Source organism: Struthio camelus, chromosome 22 (assembly GCF_040807025.1).
Source record: "Struthio camelus isolate bStrCam1 chromosome 22, bStrCam1.hap1, whole genome shotgun sequence".
Lineage (NCBI taxonomy): Eukaryota > Metazoa > Chordata > Aves > Struthioniformes > Struthionidae > Struthio > Struthio camelus.
Genome location: NC_090963.1, coordinates 7,353,525 through 7,372,630, shown reverse-complemented (window position 1 = coordinate 7,372,630; position 19,106 = coordinate 7,353,525). Strand labels below are relative to the sequence as shown.

The window sequence follows — 19,106 nt, the reverse complement described above, 5'->3', positions numbered from 1 at the left end:
ATAACATGACTATTCTTGCACTTAAAAACTAAAACTGCAAGGCAAAAAAAAAAAGCATACTTTGAAAGGCATAATTCTTAAAGTCAACCTTGTGATTTTTCAGAAACTTGACTCCTGCTTTTTAAATGCTTAAGGGGTCAGTAATAGCCCAGATCAAAAGCAACGCTGGGAGACCTGAATTTCCTTAAAATGAGTGTTTCATTATGCTATGCGGCTGCATATAAGCAGCCTATTTTAGGTAGGAATTTCCGAGGACGTTTGTCCTTTCTGTCAGTGGTCTTCTGCACATTACAGAGCTCTCATCCTTATTGCTATACCAATACACTGATGGCAGCAGGCCCTCCTGCTAGGCGCACAGATCTCGCCCCCAAAGGCACTATTTGCTTGCGCGGTCACAGTCTTCCTCCTGGAGGACATAAGCTAGAGATACAGTCAGCCATTATCTTTAGCAGGAGGGCAGAAGTACAATGCGCGCAGGTTCTCGTCTCCACCGATGAGCCAAGGGTTACCATCTGGACCTCTGGAGATCACCTAGTCCAATCCCCCCCCCCCCCCCCCCCACTCCGGCAGGGTCACCTAGAGCACATTGCACAGGATCGCCTCCAGGCACGTTTTGAGTATCTCCAGCGAAGGAGACTCCACGACCTCTCTGGGCAACCTGTGCCAGTGCTCTGTCACCCTCACAGGAAAGAAGTTTTTCCTCAGGTTCAGATGGAACTTCCTGTGGTTCAGCTTGTGCCCGTTTCCCCTCGTCACCTCTCGTCCTATCGCTGGGCGCCACTAGGAAGAAGAGTCTGGTCCCATTCTCTTTGACACCCTCCCTTTAGATATTTGTATACATTGATAAGATCCCCTCTCAGTCTTCTCTTCCTCAGGCTGAACAGGCCCAGCGCTCTCAGCTTTTCTTCATAGGAGAGATGCTCCAGTCCCCTCATCATCTTAGCAGCCCTAATACATTGAGTACTTACGACTACATCAGTCAGACAACACATTTTTTTTTGTTTATGTTCTCAGCTGACATAGCCATGCTATGAAAACTTGTGCAAAACCGGCCAATGCACGACTGTTACAAAGGGGATCTTTAGAAAACTGTCATTTTGAATTAACTGCTTCCACCAGAATCTGTAGCTAAAGTTTCACTTGAAATCCTCAACAGCAAGGTGAGCTTTAAAAATACATTAGCATCCATTCGACTGATGCTGCAGGACAACAAAAACCAAAGAAACCCTAAGGTGTGCAGATGCACATCAACTGACTTCCTAGGCGTTTTCCTGACGAATAGCTGGAGGAAGACAGACAGTCTAGGATGAAAAAGGCAGACAAATTGTTTTGAGAGGTTTGGCACGAGTTTATTCTGATCTCTCTGAAGAGCTGAAGTGTTACTCTGTTCAAAGCACAGGACTATAAGTCAGCCCTAGACCATACGTTACTCTTCACTTCTCTCACTCATAAAAGGGAAACAGGTGTTACCTTTAAGTTCATCGCTTGCCTCGGTCAGCCTCAAGCACAAGCAGAAGAAATGTAACATCAATAGACAGGGAAAAAGGTCAAAATCCTCTATGTCTGCCAACAGTGAGATGCTTTAATCAAAAGAATTTCAAAATGAATTGCAAACTCTTAAAACGTCAGTCTCCTATATTAGGGCACCAAGCAAAACACCTAAAAAAGGTATTTGTACTGTTTTCATTATAAGCTTGTTTACCACTTCCTTAGTAGAACAGGAAGGAAATGTTACAACATATGCAAGTGCATATTACTTCTTTTGGGTAGACCCATGATCTTAATAACATTAATACCTCCCAAAAGTACAGCATACTCCTAATACCACCGTATAACAGTTTTAAGACAGACTGCCTTCTCTTTCACACAACTACATCTCATTCATCGATCAAACACTTGTTTATAAACAGTGAGTCAGACATGCTAATAAAGTATTTGTGAAGGAAGGCAAAAAATTATATATAAAAAATACATAACGATTTACCCCCATGATATCATAGATAGCTTTCACCTTCTGATTCAATCTGTGATGGAAGTTTGCTTGTGCTATTTTCCAGGATACTAAATCTATTAACCTCACCATATATAGATCCAAAGCTATTATGGATGCAGGAAGCTCAAATACACTGAACACAAAAAGAAACACATAACTAAAAATGCAGTCAAACTTTTCGTTGTGAATTTGTGCCACGATAATTTACAAGGTATGACAAGAGTCAAACACAAAACAGAAAATTAGTTTGCTAATCAGCAGCAGGTTTTTTTTGGTTTTTTTTTTGGTTTTTTTACTTTTTAATAAAGTTTCTCAGAAATTAAACATCACAGCCATGTTACATTAGCACCCAAATATATCAAGTATTTGAAACACCTTTACTACTGCTGGAAGAGGCAGAAAGTACTGAAAATATATAGAAGCAGGTTTCTCCACCACGAACGAGTGCCACGTGCTTATTGTTATCAATGACACTAAAGTCTGCATTTATATACCACCTTTTGGTACTACACGCACATCAATAAATCTATGTCCACAGAACGAAGGAAAAATTGCATAGCAAAATCACTGACTGCTATCATATTCTCTCAAGGATTGTACTCCAGACAGGACGAGTTATTTTCGAGAGCAACAGATTGCTGACAGAGCACAGACCTGATCGGTAGTAGAAGCATCGATAATCTGTGGAACCACTAGAAGTTAGACATGAATACTTCCCGTTATTTTTGGCCTCAGATTATCTATCAGTTCTTTTTCAACTCACACAAATTCCATAGTCAAAGTTCCAAGTTAGAAAAACTTGCACATGGAGACATAATAGAGCTTCCTTCCACCCCTCCAAGTCCAGTCTTCATTGATACTTTGCTGACTGCAAACAAACCGATCAGGATTCTGCAACAACATTATATACTTAGACAGGACTCAGCATTAGATGCCAGATTTAAATAGCAGCTGCATTCCAGCTGGCATGGCTATACATGTTCTTCCATGGACTGTGAACAGCCAAAAAGGTTCAAGTGATTCCAACAGTACTCTTTTTGGTGGTTTTTCTGGCCGTTTTGCACGTAAACGCGGTCAAGCATACACTCCACTGTTCAACTGTCTGCATGTTGACTCATCTGAAAATAAGTTAGAGGATTTACAGTTATTTTTGCTGGGACATTTCTTCACCAAAACCAAGAAGAGATGAGAAATAAGGAAGTAATCCAAATCAAGAAACTGAATTTTATATTCCTTGAAGGGAAATCTTTATCTTCACAAAATCTGTGGCCTTGAAGTTCAGATTTTCCCCTGCTGTAGCATACTGGCATTTCTGACTTTAGCATATAACCGAATAACTAGTTCTCAGGGACACTAAAATCCTCTCCTGAAGTTAGCAAGCAGCAAAGCAAAGATCAGAATTCACTACTTGCTAACTCAGTGGCTCTACAGACCCTACAGGTTCTGCAGCTCTTGTTGAATGAGCACATTCCATTCACCAATCCCAACTGGACAAAAGAACAGAACGATGAATAAAACCAGTCTCACCTTTTTAAGCTTAGAATTCATACATACAAGTATTTGGAATGTATACTTTAAATGAGCAAAGAGGTAATCCCGAGTATAAAGGCCAGTAAAAGAGATTTTATAAGGTCACCATGTAAAGGGCCAACATAGAATATGATATTGTATTCAGGGTCTGTCTACATTTGGAATTATTTGTGAGCAACTGTTCCTGAAAAGTCCCACGTGTAGGCAAGTCCTTTAAAAGGGGGACATATTCAAGATCAGAGATGCTTGTTGGATAAAAGGGTTCTGAAGGATTCCAGTGTCTCCAATGCTTGCTAATAGGCAAGGAGAAAAGAAGGAACTATTCCTACAAATAATGACAGTCCTACACACAAGCCAAAACCCAGTATCTTCACCAAGCTAACAGCGTCTGCTCAAGAATTGGAAAGCAGCCATTTTTGCTGAATGGAGAGACACCACCATGAAATTGTGGAAAACAAGTCAAAAAACAGGCCTGAACCTTACATGCAAGAGGCTAGAAGCTACTGAGATGCATACACGTAGATCTGAGGAGATTTCTACAAACTATATACTGTAACTGTTAATATCTCAACAATGCTAAAGGCACTGGGTAAAGAAAGCACATGAACACAAACACAACAAGGCTGAGATAGGCTTTTTTTTTTTTTGGCATCATGTACATTTCACCTTCATTTTGCTTTTTATTTTTAAGAAACAGCTTCTAATTTTGGAATCATGAGCAGTCATTCATGGATGCATTTATAAGCAGAGGAAAATATAATTCAGATGTCAATCTGTATTCACAAATCAGATTGATGGCTATGGCACTTGAGAAGTAGAGACTCTTACTGCCTATTGGCCTGAAGCAGGCAAGGAGACAAGCATCTAGTGCTTCAGGATAACATCATATATACACCACACCTAACTGGTAGAAAAAGGGAAGAAATTGGTATCTCTAACAGGGTCTTTTCTCTAAGAAGGCTAATTGTGATGCTACAAGGTGTCACAGCAGTTTTTTTCAGTAGCATAACTATCTCCCTAAAAAACTTGCTCTCTCTTCAGATTTCTGGAAGGGAGGAGATCTTTGTCTTGTCTTTCCAGACATGAACCCCCCACACGGCAGCCTCAGCATCATTTTTGTTTCTTAAAACATGCTGGCTTCAAGGACACAGAACGAAGCTCAGCTACTCCATCTTCCCAGCAACCAAATCTACAACTTTTTACTCAAAAATAAGCCTTGGCTTTGCCAGTGCAGCCCTTATAGAGCACTAACGGAGCTCTGACACTTTCACAGCTTTCAGCAGGAATTTAAGTATCAGATACGGCAGTGATCGGAGGTCTGTTAATCTCATTATGTTGCTCCTGCAAAAAGCTATGAGCAACCATGGCAGTATTAAACAAATTAGTCTGTAGACAAAAAAAAAAAAAAAGTCAACACAGCTTTGGTTAACCTTCTGGGCATGAATTTAATGGCTCTCTGCAACCACAAACCGGCATTTAAGTACAACCGTCTTCCGAAATTGGTATGTTAAATTTGCCTTGTTTCTCTTGATCGTTCACAGGGAGCGGAGGCTTGCAGTTCATGAAAATCTAAGTGTTTTCATGTGTGCCCCTATTCAGCTCTCCCTTGGTACTTTAAGAAGCTGGAAAAGTCCCTTTTTAAGGGGAAGCTGTCAGCACTGTGCATCAGATGAAACTGTGCAAAATTAAGAAATCATTATAGTTTCCTCTTTGTTCTATCTTTTGCAACCAAGCTTTGTTTCTCTTTAGGAAGGTACTCCATCTAGCATGCCTGCCTTTGTCACATGAGATCAATGTAACCTCAGAAAATTCTTCAGATCTGCTCCTACACTTTTGGATGTTCCCCTACACTAACACTACCAACAGTTGGTTTTGAAGCAGGCTTTGTTTATTCAAAAGTATGCCCAAGATAGTCTTCAAAAGCAGGGATGGCTTGCTGGCATTATTTTCAAAGGAGAACTTCTAAGTTTCAAATACATTAACAAATGTGTTAGGCCACATGCCCAAGGCTGAAACTTGCTCTTACTTCACGTGAAGCAAGGGACTTGTATGTTTCATAATGTCATCCAAAGTTCTAGCCTTACTGTAACACCCTCAATGAAAAACATGAAAATACTGAGTCAGGTCCCCTCTTCCCACCACCCTAAATAACGTGATTTGCTCAGAAATCATGAAAAAATAAAGTAATTCAGTGATCTTTTTTATTTGCCCTATGACTCTTGAGATCTCATGGTACATTTTGATATGGTTCTCAAGATTTTTCTCCCAACATACACATCTTTATTTAAAAAGAAGCAAAAAACAGAACAAAAAAACTCCACACACACAGTCACAGTAGGCATATGCACTTAAAATAGCTGGATATGTCAAGAATTAAAAAAGGCATGACAAACACTGGTCCAGCACACTTACACTCCTGAAACCGAATTCAACATAACAGCACTGAACAAGCTGTGGAGACGTACAACGTATGCTTAGAAAATATATTGAACTAATACAGTAAATAGGCTCTTCCATTAAAGTATCAGCAAGAGAAAGTGTCCAGCAAAGAACAGATTCAGAAGCCTTGGATATTATGTATTTGTGCTTCAGAGAAAAGTTTATGTAATGCCTTGTTACATTTCACTTAAAATTGACAAAACCTTCTGAAATGCACAAATGAAGACATGTATCCAGATATTTAAAGCATTTTTGCACGGTTAAAACACTCCTTTAGGGCTGAAATCTCATCTGCTACATTCCAGTCCTGAACAAGGTTTAGAGCACTAATTTATAAACCCTGGGGAAAAAACGTAGAGAAATCCTTGACTATTCAATGGCACTGTTAATAGGGAATTGGCTGTATAATACATAATGAAAAGAAGAAAACACACATCGCTGGAGTTCATTAGTGTGTCACATTTGGTTTACAACAATGAGCTGCACCCAGAGACTCAGATCAAGTGAAGAGTCATAAAAACAGAACCGCCCCTCTAAGAGCAGTTAAACCCCACCAGTACTACACACTGTATTAAATGCATTTGCCAAGAAAAAGCAAACCACCACCATTGCCTGTGTATCCATTCAAATGTCCAACAAAGCCATCTTCTTATTTCAGCAGAAGCAAGAGGATGCTTGTGATCACCCAGCTAAAAATGCCCCTAGCTTGAACTGTCTGAATTAAAAAACAGAGAGCTATGTTAAACTCTTGGCATGCTAATGCAGCGAGGGCTTTCTAGTCTTTAACATTATGAGAAGTGTCAGGTTAAAAGTCCTTCCCCAAGTTAGATTAACCAGAGGTTTCAGACCTCCAAGGAGTTCTAAAATGAACCTACCATTTTTGTAACTATGTAATCCAACAAGCAGTAATGCACTGTCATCTTCTGGATGCTTCAGAAGTTTATTCAGCCATGGAACTTACTGAAAGGGAATGCAAAGCTAAGCAACCCTTTATACATTAAAGTGGAGGCCACGACAATAATCCAACACAGACGATCCAACGCATATACACTATTCCGGGCCTAAGCAGCTGAATGGAGGTCACGCGTGGCTCTGCTGAACATTGTGCTGCCAATTACAGCCACCGCTTCTTGTAATTGAGTGTGGTCTTTGCCACCACAAACCACTGCAGATCACACACTGGTTGCCATCGGCTTTGAAAGAAAACTGTAACAGATCTTTTAGTAAGTACTGCGCTTCTACTGCTGTTTTACAGCAAAGGAGGAACAAAACCAGATTAGATTAAGAGTTGCATAAGAAGAGGCAACAGACATAGCAGGTGTTATGCCACCTCTGCGGTGCCTTCAGAGGTGCTGGAGTAACAAATTTCACATTCGCAGTTCCAGAACGCATAAACAAGGCGGCGGCAAACGGTGCTTCAAAGCAAAGGTGCCAAGTACCAATTCCTCCCCCTTTCCTCCCATCATCCCCGTTCTAAACTGAGCTCTAATCCTTGATCCCAACATCACCATCGGGTCAGAACAAAATACAGGCACAAGTGAGGAGTGCGTACACATCGGTAAGTGCTGGCGTTTATATTTTAATTTACTTTCTGGATATTTGTTTCAAACATGCTTCTCCCTAAACAATACACAAGCAGCTCCTTAACAAAAAACAAAAACAAACAAATAGGAACAACAAAAGGTGAAGGAGAAACAGTATGTTGCCATGCTGAGAAACCAAATATAACTGAGGAGACAGATATTAACTAAGATATTAATTAAGTTATTAACCCTTGCCACTGCATCCTGTTACTATTTCCTACGTACAGTAAATTCAAACTAGCACACACATTCCACAGTGCACACCTGCCTTTTTCCTTTTTAGATGAATGCAAAAAGAAATTTGCCTTGTCTATTCTGACCCAACAGCTAAATCTCCTCCTGCTTTGGTCATTATCCCCATGACTGGGAGAGCTCAGGCGCCATCCCAATTCTTCTGCTTTCTGCCCATCACACTTGCCTTTCCAAAGCCACATAACTATCACCTTTCTCTTACTCCACCATCCATTCTGAATCTATCTACTCATATTCCCACTTTCTTCTCACATCTCTTCTCGCTCTCAGTCCTTAATATTGATGGATTATTTTTCATCAGTCACCTCATCTCCAACTTTCCTTCAAGCGCTAAAAGTATTTGAAAACAAATCTCTTAAAAATTCCTGAGCGTTACCTTTCCCAAATTGTTTTCAGTCAGAATAGAAATGTTTTCAATATCTGTGAGTCTAAGAAACATGTGGGTAATTCTTAGGGATTTAAAGTTTCCTTCCAAAAATTGATATTCCACTAAGCGAGGACTTTTTGCTCATGGAAAGATTTTTTTGTAAAACCAGCTTTTCCAGCTGAAATCCTTCTGTTCTGAAAGCCAAAACTGTTTTAAAAAACTAGACCCTCTACATACCTGAACTACCTTTACACACAGGATGTTACCTGCCCAGTATTCTAAGTTCTTCCATACAGGCAATATGTATCCCTTGGTTTTGCAGTACATTTTGAAGTCTTATAAATCATTACACAATAATCAGAGTTATGTGAATTAGAAGGCATTAAGAGCATGCAGATGGGAAAGGCCTGACTAATTCAGGATTAATGCAGGAACAACTGGGTATTTGATACTGTGTGAACTTATTTTAGGACAGCTGAACGCAAAAGCTGTTGTTATAAGAACTATAATTAACATAGGGAACTCACTTCTGCAGGATATAGTGGAAACAAATAATTCAGTGAGATGAAAAAAGCAACTCTAATACTCCTGAATGTCATCCGTTTTCAATAACTAAAATTTTTTTAGGTTCTAGTAAATCTGCCAATTACTTAACAGAGGCTAGGAAGAACATTCCTTTTTTTGATATAGCTTCACTGGTGAAAAAAGAGCAGATTTACTTTCCTTTATTGACCCCAGTGAGGAGCAGAACGTTGAAACATATTCTGTTCCCTGATACCAAGACACGATGTTCTTCTAAAAACACCAAAGAGAAGAAGCACGGTTCAAATCAAAGAAAGAATAAACTGAAAAGCTTAGTGAGGGGGCTTAAACTTTTGGGGTTTTTTGGGGTATTCTTGCTGTATATAGAAGTTCAGTAACACAGACAGTATATTTGACATGCTAGCATTGCAAGAAGTACTTGGTGGGGGAGAAGGCGCGCGTACTCCTGCCCCACTAATGCTAAGTTTGTTGAAAGAACTGAACCAGAAGTACAATAAAGTTGTCCTCTCCTTGTCTTGTCACTAAGACTAAGTGAATCTTATTGAGGTACGGTATGCGCTCCTCCTCACCCCGGAAGCATAGGGAAAACTATGTAAGGGGAGCTAGAGGGCGCACAAAAGTCATGAGTAAAAGGGAGTTTAGCAGTCTCTGGAGAGCTCTAGCAGATGCAACGTCATGAGATGCCAAGTCACCCAGAACTGGCTATCCATAACATAAATCACCATAGACTGGCCTGAAAGAAGATGTCATCAATCCAAAGTAATGTACATTTCTTTGTTGTATACTATGGTCTGGCTATCCTTTGGAATGACGCTTCTTCCACAAGCTCAGAGAGCTGCTATTTTCGCTCCCTCTCCCCTCCCAGCCAGAAAGCTACAGCTACGCGTAAGGTAAGGATTCCACACTCCTCAGATACACAACCCAAAAGAGGATTTTTTTTCCCCTGGGAAAAAACAAACATGCATTAGTTCAGTTCCTACCTAGATTTACCTTTACATCAATAATCAGAAACTCCCCACAGTCGAAGTATCAGTGTCAGGAGCACTGGACTGAAAGTACAGAATTAAAAATACTTCCATAATCCTATTAAGTACAAAACTTGCTTAAAAGAGACAACGCAAATTTTCATCTCTACTCTGAGAAGCAAGACACTGAGGGACCATGGGTAAGAGGTCTCCCCTTAGGAGAGTCAACAGTAAGCTAATACTAAGTTTTGTCATGCTCTGGACTAGCTGCATAAAGGTTGTGGGTTTTTTTTTTTTTTTTTTTGGGGGGGAGGGGGGGGGAAGAAGAGGACTGTCACTACCGGAATTGAAATACATTTAATCTGCAGACTTCCCTGAAATACAAAACCTGTTTGGATAAACGCTGCATAGGTTCCATCAAATCATTGCTAAACCTCATCTTTCTTTAGTAATGGAGCTAGTATGCCATGCACTGATATTGCTAGCTACTCATAAACGCCAGAAGTTTCATTCGGAATGATCTGTGTGCCGAGACTTGTGCATTTCCAGAGGAATTCACACCAAACAAAAATCCTACAACATTCCTACTTACAGGATCCTCCATAACGTGTGTGCGCATACACATGCACGTGAATATGCAGAGTATTGTGCTTTTTCTGTCACAAAGGAAGTTGGGGAGTGTATGGACCCTACCATCAACACACAATATAAATGTTTTAATTTTTAAAGATAGTTTTGTTTTTAAGTAAGAGGAACCGTCGATAGGTCCAAAATTACCTAAGGAGCTTTCTCACAGTATCGCAATCAGTGGGTAGCTCAAACACTGAGAAGCAGCTTTCCCAAGGCAAAATACTCTAAGATAAAGAAAACGCAGACAGATTCAGAGAAATAGTCAAATACTAGCAGGAACTACTCCTTCAGTTTCTGACAGTGCAACCTGAAGTGGGTGGAGTTAGCATAAATTATCAAGACTTTGTTGATAATGCATTGAACAGTGAAACAAGAGAACTGGTGTCTTCAGCTTCCGGCAGCTATGTTCGTAAATAACTTTTGGCTTTGTTGGAAACAGCCTTGATCTGTATGTAAACCAGGCAGTTGATAAAACTTGCCTCCTTGGGCATGCTGTTAAATTATACTGGTTCCCCAGTTCCCTCTTTTTTTCCACCAGGAAATATTTATGCATTCTCAGCCCTGAAGTAGAAAAATCCCAATTGAACTGCAACAGCAGTCTGCTTATTTCATATCAACGGCAGTATAAATCCAAGCCTAGGGTGAAGGAGATGATTCGCTCTGAAGATAATCATCACGGTCTCATTCCACAAGAATTTTAACTACGTGATAACCTGGCCCACACCATATCATCAGCACTTAGTTACCCATTAAAACGGAAAAAAATATGCTCAGCACAGAACTCCAGTGACTATTGCTGTTGTCACATAGCTGAAACAGTATGTCTTTTATCCTGCTACAGATCAAAAATAAAATATATCCTATTCAAACAAATGAAGTTTCAGTCATATTAGCATCCACATTCTTCAGGCATTTTCCAGTAAATCGTGTAAGAACGTTGTCTCATGAAGAAAAGGGATGCTGAATTATACTTTGTCTGCTTTCTATACGCTAGTGTAACCTATACAGTGTAATCTGACTGAAGGATGTAATTAGCCCTTCTCCATTCAAATAATCAACCAGTTAAAAGACGTACAGTCATCCACATAGCTTCAAAAATACTTTAAAAATTAAAATGAAGTTGGATTTGCTAAGTGAAAGTGACATGCTTGCCTTTTTAACATCATTCTCTAAATTCTTATTAGACATTTTGGTTAAGACCAATTGCACTCCTTGGAGATACAGTATCGTTTTAATATTCCATTTAAGTGAAAACAGGGTTTTTTAAAAAAAAAAAAAAAGCATCTCTGAGAAACATTTATCTGTGGGTGATTTATTGATTGTACTGACCTTTCAGATTCATCAAGATTGCTTCCAGTTCCTATCGTCCCTGCAGTGAAAGCTGCCGTACAGATATCAGTAAAAGCAGCAGCAGCAGCTCCGGTCCCTCCCTCCATGTTGCGTGCACACGCGCGCACACACACGCACACACACACACTCCGCAGGAGCAACGGGCTACAGGCTGCCAGAGGGGAATGGAGGAGGAGGCAAGGAGAAAGGGCTGAGAACTGAGGTTGTTCCCCCCTCCTCCAATCTTTACCCACCCCACAACACACATGCACCCAGCTTCCCTTTTAATGATACAGTGCATTAATACGATCTGCTTCCTATCAAAGGCAACTCAAATGTCAGCTCTGCCAAGACCTTCTGAAACACTGAGTGTTAATAACAAAAACCACCCAAAAAACTCAAGTATATATAAATGAGAAGCATGAAAGAGCTTGCAATTCTGGGTTCCCATTCTGCCTTCCCTCACCAGTACTGATTCATGTTTTCCTGAGGCTGCTACAGGCATTTCAGCCGTAACCCTTTCCAAGCTGGAGGAGGAAGGCAGTAAAGAATGTGTCCTGTGTACTTCCTATTCTGTCCCCGAGATCCACGCAGAGATGTTCTTACCTGATTTGGTCTTTTTTATCCCTGAATAAAACTTTAGTAACTCTGAAGCAAGTGACCAGGGAGGCTCATTAAAGCCAGCAGGAGTCTATTCCCAAGCTCTGCCAATTGTACAACCTTGAACAGATCACATTAATGTCTCCTTTTTGAAATTGTGATAATGTTTACTGGGTTCCCAGAGGAGAAGGCAAGGCTTAATTTATCCTGCATTTATGCAGTCAGTTTTAAAAGGAGCTGTGCAAAAATGGTATTACAATTTCCAGTTTCTACATTAAACCATAAGTAGGGAATAAGAACTAGTACCCAACTTTTAGATTCTATTAGAAGACTGAAATCTTTCATCAGACCACCACTGCAGCAGTTTTCGATGATTAGATATCCCTAAGAGTCAGTGAGGTCTAGCAAATACAGTAGAAAACTAGGATGATGGATGACTGGCTTTCAGTCCTGGCTTTACCATTTTGCTGTGTGACCTTGATCAAGTCATTTCAATTTTTCTGCACCGGTACAAAATGTAGAGCTACCCCCATTTTTGTAAAATGGTGCAAATTCTTGTATTATTTTTATAACTGCTTTTGCAACTACTATTTGCTGAAGCTCTAGCTCAAAAATGCAAGCTGTATTACACAGGGACATAGCCCCTTGCAAACTTAACATATAATCTGAAGTACCTAATTTTGCATATAATTCCCACCAATGGGATTGCTCATCATAATCTTTGTTATCAACTACAAATACAAATTTCAGGTGTATGAAATATTGTATGCTTTTTGGACTCCATCAGTGTGATAGAAAGCTTAGAAAGACAAAAGATTCACTAAACAGAAACACTTTCTGGTTTAAAATTTCGCAGAAGAGGCTAAACAATCCCAAATTATGCAAAAAAAAACGCAGTCAATGCAATTCTGCCTAGTCATTTCTTTTAAAGGGTTGGATCAATGTTGTTTGCTAAATGCTGTGCAACTGAGTGACAGTATTCTTGCTGGTCCTTACTGCTTAGGGGTACAGCGATGCTAACCATTAGTTCAGCAGTTATAGGAAAAGGGGAAGATACAAGACTGGCAAAGGTAAGGAAAGCAAAACAAAACAGGTTATACCCGTTCTGTGCCTAAAAAGCCTGGTGACTGTTTTGGAGTCCCTTTCTCCCAACGCTAATTTTCTTTTTTTTTCCACCAAAGCAGGCATGCACAAATGGGATAATCTAAAGATATGGAGAACTGAATAGGAAATAACATTCCCATTTAGAAAAAACATTCCCACTCTGCATTAGGATAAAAACTAAAATTCTGCAAGGCATGCACACATGTAAAACGCATGCCCTTCTCAAGTGGCACATCCTACAGTTGGAAAGTAGAACAGCAAAGTCCTCATACACAGAAGGGAGTCAATCCCTAGCTTTGGTGCAAGGTAGGCATCTTAATTCCTCCCAGGCAAACTTTCTTACCTCACAAAACTAAATACCAATGAGAGAAAGGTCCTGACCTTCCATTTCCCAACCCACTTGGGTACCAATGCTGTTGTATCATTGTTTCCCTCTGGTTTCCTCTACTGAAACTGCTAGCCTTAAATATCCTTTCCACACCTTTCAAGTTTTGGAATCACCATCAACTGTTCGCGCTCCAGAGCCGTGCATCAATTACACCTTCCTCTTATGTGGGCCCAGGAGCAGCTCCAGGGATAACTGTTCAGGGATAACAGAAACACAGCCACGGGCCTTCAGGAGCTATCCTAACACTTCCCCCGTCACAGTCCCTCAGAGGCTGCAGTATGCTAGATGGATTCATCTCAGGGGCTGTATCCCTCAACCTGTGGATTAGTCCTCTGCGACTTCAGCAGAAACATATTAATTCAACTAGAGTCAAACTTCAGGACAGGAAAAAAACAGAAGCACACTAAAAAGTGAAGGCATTTGCCCAAGTTGATGGAGACAGAGCCAGGAACGGAACGCAGCGGTCTAGGACCCCAAAGTACCAGACAGAAGTACCAATGAGAACACAGGGTGAGAAAACCCGTGAGAATTTGCCAGCCAGCTGCACTACAATCTAGAAGGTATTCTGCTGCACTTTAAAGTAACCGCTCAACAGCTTTTTATTAGAGGATAGCCAATAAGTTACAGAAGGAAGCTAAATCCCAAGCCTGCAGCTGCCAGTCACAGCAACCACAGTGTTCAATTCAACATGAGTGAAACAGTAACACACACAGAGCAATAATTGAGTTGTCATTTTATAAAGCAATAAAGCATAAAAAACGCCCACACACACAAAACAAAAACATTCCCCCCCCCCCCCCCAGATATTGCCCATATCACATCTAATATAGGTTAAGGTCTACTATTGTACTTAACAGTGGAGTGGAAGTAGCTGTGGTGAGAAATTTAAGCAAACATATTCACTATACAGCTACAACAGAGGATTTCTGCCAACTAACTGGAACCAATTTCTGTCACACAGAAGATGTAATCACTAGCGCTCAGAAGTTTAGCATATCCATTAAGGGCAGCATCCAGGTGTTCAGTATATAGTTGAAGATTATACTGTGCTGTCACTTTTCAGGTTTTTTATGACACTATCACTGCCAAACATACTAAGAGATATCGTCTCCAACCCCTCATCTTCGCTTATTTGTCTTCATCATATATTACCCCGTCTTGCACTTTGACTGTAAATTCACCAGGCTAGGGACTATCTTTTGCTTTTTTGTACATTATTTAGTACAGTACAGCCTTTATCAAGGGGCAGGGCTCTAGATTCTACAGTTTAATCATAACAATAAATATTGTTTCACAGCTGAAAAGAATCTACTATTTATTAAGAAACATTGTTGTACACATTTGTAAGTGTCACATTTTAGAAAGGTCTTTAAAAATACCGTGGAAGACTATTCAAAACTGTGCTAAAGTCTGATGTAAATTAACGCAGCTTGGCCATATTATACGTAAACTCCATTACTTCTGCTGGAGACAAGTTTTGACAGTAATTTTTCTAGCGTAGACAAGATCTGGTCTCCAGTCAGCTACTTTTCAGACTAATTTGGGACGTTCATCATCATCATCCTAATAAGAAAACAAAATTAAACTTTTTGACCTAAATTGTCTTTTTTTTTTTTCTCCTCTTAAACTAAGGGAACAGAGCAGAATGATATCACTAACTGCAAGCTCCAATTTGCTGTTCAATTAACAACGGCCTTGGAAACATTTTCTCCCTTAATCCTTGCGGTAACTCAAATTGGAGAACAAATCTCCAATCTGGAAAGTTTGGTCATGACACAGTTGCATTCATGACCAATTTACCAACTTCCAGGGGAACTGGAAGTGAACTACAGTTGACTAAAATGCTAATTTGATTTACATAATTATTCAGCTTTCTACTACCTAAACAAACTCTGGGAAACTGCACCAAGAGGTCCTGTTTCAGACAATCTCCTCCTAAGAAAAGCTCCTGTCCTCCACATAGAGAATTATCCAACTTCAACACCATTTGTCATTTCTGCCAATACATTCAATTCTCCTTTGATAGGTTCCTTGAGTTTAAACACTATTCCATTTTAAAACATACGAATTCTGAGCAAGGGTAGATTTTAAATTTAACCTCTATGATTGCTTGAGGTTATCTAGGCAAAGGAGGAGCAAGGATGCTTCAAGACTCTTACCATAATTTTTCATTAAATTAAAAATGCATTGCAATTAATAATGTATGCATGACAAGATAATGTAGGACTGCTTTTGATTCCAAAAGCAACTATATTTAATGGGGAAATATTTGAATGATTTTTTTTTTTTTGGATAAATGATTTTAAGTAACACCACTCATACCGTATATTACAATGACAATTTTAGCCAAGGCATTGCCTAATATGCACTAGAGCACACACAAGGATCAAATGGCCAGCTGTAACTGACAAATTAAATAATTTAAAATAAAATCTTGGTCTAGCGCAAGACAGACTATTCCATTGCTAATTGATAAAACAGGTCACAGGCTACACTCTGCTGAAGTAGGACAGGACATGCACCTTCCCTGAGCCACACAGCACACAGTCATTCGCAATCTGTTCCATCTTTTGCGGTACAAGATTTCTTTAAAAAAAAAAAATATAGGAAGGCCTCCGTGAACCACAACAGAACGAAAAAACGGGCTGCAGTGTCTTACTGACACAATGCATGTCAAACTCTTTCAACCTCTCACCACATTAGTCACTCCTTTTCTTTGGCTGAAGTTAAAAGAATCCCTGAAGGGCTGGTTTAAGCCATGCCTTCCCCACGAAGGCAACAGAAATGCCGAGCAAGCTGCAGCAGTCACCTTTCAGTCCCTGTCTTCTGCCTTCCTGGGCATTCTCCCATACAAGGCTCTATTTAAAATATAAGGCTATTGCCACTTCTGTGCACCTCCACAATTAATCATCTTCAAAGGCCATTTATACTGCTATGCTTTATTACACCTCCCTGACATTTACTGCTGTGGTAGATTCTTTGGTATAGACCTTGTTCCTCTGATGATCAACTGATCTACTAAAGATCTATTACTGATTTCTCTTTAAATAAACTGAAGAGTATACATAGTATCAAGGGAAAAAGAGGATGAACAATTTAGGACCTTAATGGAGAGAAGGGGGAGGGGGAGGAAAAAAAAAAAAAAAATCACACACACACCCCCCTCAGCCCTGCAAATCCCCCAGACCAGAACTGCAAGAGGGTGACTAAGATGTAGGAGATGTTGGGAAAACCTCCTTTCCCACTGGGCGCATAACAGAACATCCTCAACTCTCAACCAACTCCATGTTATCGGCTTTTTAGAAGGTGTTAAGTACTCAATTCTTTTGTTACAAAGCAGGCTATTAAAGAAAGGTTCATCAGTACAGCTGTGGCTAGAGATGCCACCCACCCAGGCATGCAGAACGAACAGTGTGCTACTTCTCCCTCCTAAACCTGAGGTCAGGTTGACTGGTTAGTCAGTCAAGTGTCGAACCTGTGCAGAGACCAGCAGCTGCTGCGCTCTGGAGGCATGACAAGTTCTGTGACTCTTCTGCACAACACGAATGCAGTAAAGCCTTTAACACATCCAGAGTCTAATCCACATTGAAAACTTTTAAATCCTGTCTTATTTGAATCTTGTACTATAAAAAGTACAAGTGTAAACTTAAAATATCATGCCTGTACTTTATCTTGACTAACAACAACACATGGAAGGGAAGCTAAGAAGTAGCTACCTAGCTTTTTAGCCTGCATGAGACATTTGGCATGTGTTAAGTCATGGACCATAATTTTCACTGATGCAATCCCTGCCAGGAGTAGAAGAAACAGGCTCTCATTGCAGCATATTGTTATTTAAGCCTTATTCCATAGATAAAGAGGAGCGCAGCGTCATGAAGCAGACTCTAAACTAGATGACTAATTCCAGTATTCCCACATTGCTTTTCTTCCTCAGTCAGTCTGAACAAGCTGACACTCAGCACAAGTTTATGCTTGTACAGTGCTTTGCAATGCTATGTTTAAGGAGTGTCTGTGCAATCCACCTGCTTTTGTTCACCACTAGTAAATACCTCAGCCACCTGTCCTCTAGGGAATGAAAAACAGTTCTTTGGCCTCACTCATGGGAGAGATGGGGGTATGTTCCTGATATTCATTTCCCTCAAATCTCTCTCGGATGGGGGATGGGGGGGAGAGAGAATTCTGCACTATGAAAGAAATAGCAAGCTTTGCTTAATGTTTAAATCTTCAGAAATTAGCTGCGTAGAAACAGATCATCAGCCTCACAACTGCTCAGGAGTAGTTTTGTGCCTTGGACTCGCTTCTTCTCTTCTTTCTCTTTGGATCAGGACTTGAAACCCTACTCCTCCTAAGCCTAGAGGAAATGTAAGATTAGCTACTGGGACAAGAAAAAGTCCTGAGGGATGGGGAACTAAGACTCAAGAGAGGAAAGGCAACACAGGAGTTACCACATGTAAGTTTTGGTTTTCCCTGGACTCAGAGAAAACAGAGAAGCAGGTACAGTAGCAGAGCGCAAAAGCGGAGAAAGGGTCAAGGACAAGACACTACTTTGAAGATCTGTGCCACCTTTAAAACATTGTCTTCTTATGAAAGTTTAATGACGCAACTGTACAGTCTAGCCTGTGAAAGAGAACCACCGTTGGAGAACGGCGGTTGGAAGGTGGCCAAGTCTGGAATCGGAGAGAGTTTGAATAATAGGAAAATAGATCAAATGACAATTGACACAGGCACATTTCACTGCAACCAGGTCAAAGTCCTCAAAGATGACAGCTGCTTGGCCACCTAAGGGAGCACTCTTTCTCATATGCGAGAGGTTAGCAGTAACAAGGAAACTGTCAGCACAACCTAAAAGTTATTTCGGCATTCATATATAACCAGAGGAGATTGGACAGTAGTTGAAAAATTTTGAACGCTTCTCCCATCTGTTTGTCCCTCTCATTTATGAGCATCATTCCACATTTGCTCAGGTCCCTCTTCAACCAGCTGCTCTTCGCATACAAACTGATCCTCCCTGAGCATTCTAGTAACAGTGATTTTCTCACACTAGCTGAAAAATGCGTGTCATCTGCTAGCACTGTTGCCAGACCAAACCATCTGACCAGTTCACGTAGAGGCTGCGTATAAATATCTAACAGGATCTCAGTGTCAGTCCTCTGTCAGGAGTGATTTAAGTCAGTTGAATGCATACCAGGAAGCTTCCCACCTCTTTCTGGGAGGAATCCCATTAAGCACCTACCATGTAGCCATTATGCACCCAATATCTAAATATGCAGTCATACGAAGGATTTTAGTTTTTTCTTTTTCCCAGGCATAAAGCGAGCAATATTAGCCTATATTAGCCAGTATAATCCCAATACTTGACTCTCAGGAATACACGGTAGATGAG

General features: G+C 40.4%; 1 protein-coding gene across 9 annotated transcripts in view; it reads right to left on the bottom strand.

The window, feature by feature from the left end:
• Window positions 1–19,106, bottom strand: part of ARHGAP32 (Rho GTPase activating protein 32) — a 290,155-nt gene that overhangs the window by 196,810 nt on the left and 74,239 nt on the right. Inside the window, exon 1 of one of the 9 annotated variants that reach the window (XM_068916542.1) lies at window positions 11,632–11,649. The exons of the other annotated variants lie outside the window; for them this stretch is intronic. The gene's annotated coding sequence lies outside the window, so the exon portion shown is untranslated. Of the gene's footprint in view, window positions 1–11,631; window positions 11,650–19,106 lie in introns of those variants that run through there. 9 annotated transcript variants of the gene reach the window in all.